This window comes from Papaver somniferum, chromosome 3 (assembly GCF_003573695.1).
Source record: "Papaver somniferum cultivar HN1 chromosome 3, ASM357369v1, whole genome shotgun sequence".
Classification (NCBI taxonomy): domain Eukaryota; kingdom Viridiplantae; phylum Streptophyta; class Magnoliopsida; order Ranunculales; family Papaveraceae; genus Papaver; species Papaver somniferum.
In genome coordinates this window covers 33,564,417-33,567,957 of record NC_039360.1, presented here as the reverse complement: position 1 = coordinate 33,567,957, position 3,541 = coordinate 33,564,417, and positions in this window count along the sequence as shown.

Sequence of the window (3,541 nt, the reverse complement as noted above, 5' to 3'; positions counted from 1 at the left end):
CCTTTGAATGGATTAGGCTTAGTGGGTTTGTAAACATAAAATGAACTGAGCTTGGGCTCAGTTATCTTTAAAGTGCAAATGGGCTGTGGTTCTAGAAACTGATCTGAGCTTTGGGTTAAGCCCACAGTTGATTTGGATTGGGCCTTCAACCTTAACCCAAACTGGGCTTTGAGCTTTAATGGAATGGGCCTTAGTATTGGTCTTACAGTTGGGCTCAAATTGTGTTCTGGGCTTTTGGAAGTGAACTTTGGGTTGGGCTGCAGGAACTGTAAGACTGCACAGCAGCTGCACAAGTGAGCAGCAACAGTTTGCAAGGCAGGGGAAGAAATGGCAGGGCAGCAGCAGCAAGGCCAACAGCAACAGCAGAAGTGGCTTGGATGCTGCAGCAGGAGCAAGAGCTGCAGCAGCTACAGGGGAAAGAAGCAATGCAGGGCAAAGAAAGAAAACAGCAGTAAGGGAAGCAACAGGAAAAACAACAGAGTTGCAGGGAAGTGGAGTGGCAGCAACACAAGGCAGTGCACAGCACAAGGCAAAGATGGAGTGGCAGGGCAAGTAACAGGAAACAAAAATCAAATAAACCAAGGCTGTTAGCCAAGGGCAGGGAGGAGAAGAAGCTAACAAGGCTAAGGCAAAGCTAAGGAATACCAAGGGAATGGGAGTAGAATTAGCTTGCTATGAGCACTAATTTCCTCCCATTGCTCAATCACAACAATGCAATAGAGTTAAGCAATTACATGGAGTGGGAAGAAAATTAGCTTGCTATGAGCACTAATTTCTCCCCACTGCTCAATCAAAACAGTGCACTGAAAACTCTAACCTAGCATACCATCACTTCTTAACAATGAATTAAACATAACAATGACATTAACAAGAGCAATCAGGATATGAAACCAAGCACTAACAGTGAATAACATTAACCTAAACAGGATACTATCACACATTTAACTACATGGTGAACTAACAGTGAGCATTAACAGTGATTAACAGTGAGTAAATTAACATACATTGCAGACTAACATAACAACAAATGCAATTAAGAGTGAATATGCAACTAACAGTGCAATGAGACTAACAGTTGAAACTGTAAATTAACAAGAACATCAAAAACTAACAGTGCAACTGAAATTACCTAACCCAAATTGGGTGGAAGCTTGTCTAGTCCAAGAACAAGTTTTACATCTCATACATCAGTTCTATTTATACCCAAATTAGCAAATTAGGGTTCACACACATTTTCCCCAAATCAGAAAATTAGGGCAATTTTAAATTACCTAAAATTTGCTTACATTCTCCCAAAATTGGCTCGACCCATGCTTCCTGATGTCCCTCTTATGCTCTCCCTGCTCCTATTGTCCCCTAATTTCTAGCTATTTTACTCACCCCAAAACCTAGGGTTTCAGAGGTTGTGAGATGAAGAAAATAGCTAGGCTAGGGTGTTGGGGATGGTAGTGGCAGTGATGGAACTGGTGGTGGTGGCAGAACTGTGGAGGTGATGGTGGTGTAAGCGACAGCGGCATGGCAGAGAGGGGAGGTGCAGTTGCAGTTGCAGAGCTACTGTCGGGTGGAGGAGAAGAAAGAAAGAGGAGAAGAATGGGTCGGGTCAGGGTATAGGTATAGGCTGCTACTGTGTGAGGCGGGATATCAAATTTAGATGTTGGCGAATCTGAGATGTTGGATCATTGGATCTGAGTGGAATCGAACGGATAGATGGAAGGATGTGTGAAGCGACCGTCGGATTCTGAGGTGCAACGAAGTTAACGGCACCAGATGGAGTTAGGTACTGTAGTGTAAGGCGGAATCATCGGGAGTTGATGCACAGGCATAGGAGCGACCGTTGGATTCAACTACCATCTAATCTGAAGGCTTGGAATTTCAGTGCTGTGGTGCTTGGCAGAGACTTCCGATTTTGATGATCTATGAAGGAGCGACCGTCGGATGCTCCCGAGAACTGATCTGATGGCTGAGAACGGAGGCGCTTTTGTGTGTAGAAAATGAGGTTGTGCGCACCATTCTTCGCGGCTTCCTTGCGTAATTTCTCCCGGCTTTTCACTACTTTTCTGCTCTTTTCGCTCCACGACTCATCCGAACTTTATTTATTACCTAAAAATGCAAAATTAATTAATAAAAATATTTATTCTTGAAAACAATGAAAATACAGAATATGGGATAAAATGTAGAATTAATGCACAAAAGATGAGTTAAAATGCCAACAGAAAGGGATAAATATATACAATATTTGGCACTCATCAAATACCCCCAAACCTGAATTTTACTTGTCCTCAAGTAAAACAAAACTAAGGAAATCCTAACTATACCACTGTCGCTGGTCTCTCGAATGCATTTAGCGTATGCACTAAGCCTTTTAAACCACTAAGTGTCCCTAGTGGACGAGTTGAAGTCTCGTGAAGGTTTACCAGAGGTGTGCCTACAAAACCTAAGGACAAAATATGAGCTCAGATTCCATCAAACGTGACATGTGCAAAACAGTTAAGCTCACAGCAAAATGGAGATGTCAATCTAGCTATCGAAGGAACAATCCTAGCACTGATAACAAATAAGGACATGTGATAAGAGTGTAAAGTGTATCTACACATGTGTAAAGAAAGATCTGAAGTCATGACTACTAATCACCAAGAGATAGTTTCTCAGGCTAAGAACTGAGGTCGAAATCTAGCTAGCTGTCCGGACTTTACGAGAATTGTGAATGAGTTGGAGGTATTTCACAATTACTCGCGTTGTACATCAATGGCATACACCCTCCTTGCTTATTACAAAAGAAACAACAAAAGATGACTATTTACATGACTCTTATTTACATTGACAATTCTCTTTTTATTTTTGGAACAAGAGATGATGGAATTGATAAATACTTGATTTTTTTTTTTTTTGTATTTTTTCTGATTTTTTTCTGATTTTTTTTTTTTTTTTTTTTGCCAAAATGATTTTTACTTATGGTAGCACTTTTGATACATAAACAACAGGAAATAAAAATTACATGACACTTTGCAAGAGGTAGCCCTTTTTGATGCACCCAGTTAAATTCGATGGTTGTTTTTCTTAATGTAACCTCCATCTTCTATCCCAACCAACCAAAGAACAAGCTAGTCAAGTTTCGTTCAGTATTCTAAAGTGATTGGTAATCGTGACTTCCTATCCAACACCTTGAAGATCGAGGCCATACATGTATTAGTAGATCGTGCGCGTGCAAATTTCTTATCACTATGTGAATTGTGCTAGAATCAGGGTGCCTAAATATCTAGACTAAGACTCCTAATAAAAATACATATTTGCACAAGAGTCAACATTTCAAGGTAAATGAGCTCCATTTTTTTATGATTTTTTCATTTTTTTAATTTTTTATTGAATTTTAATTTTTTAATTTTTTTGGAATTTTTCAATTTTTTCAAAAAGATGGAGTTCGTTTTCAATTATGGCAAATTATCGTGGTATCTACTCTATACCCCCAAACCTAAACTAAACATTGTCCTCAATGTTTCAAAATATGGAAAGAATTAAAATGCATCTTATGGAAAGGGACATG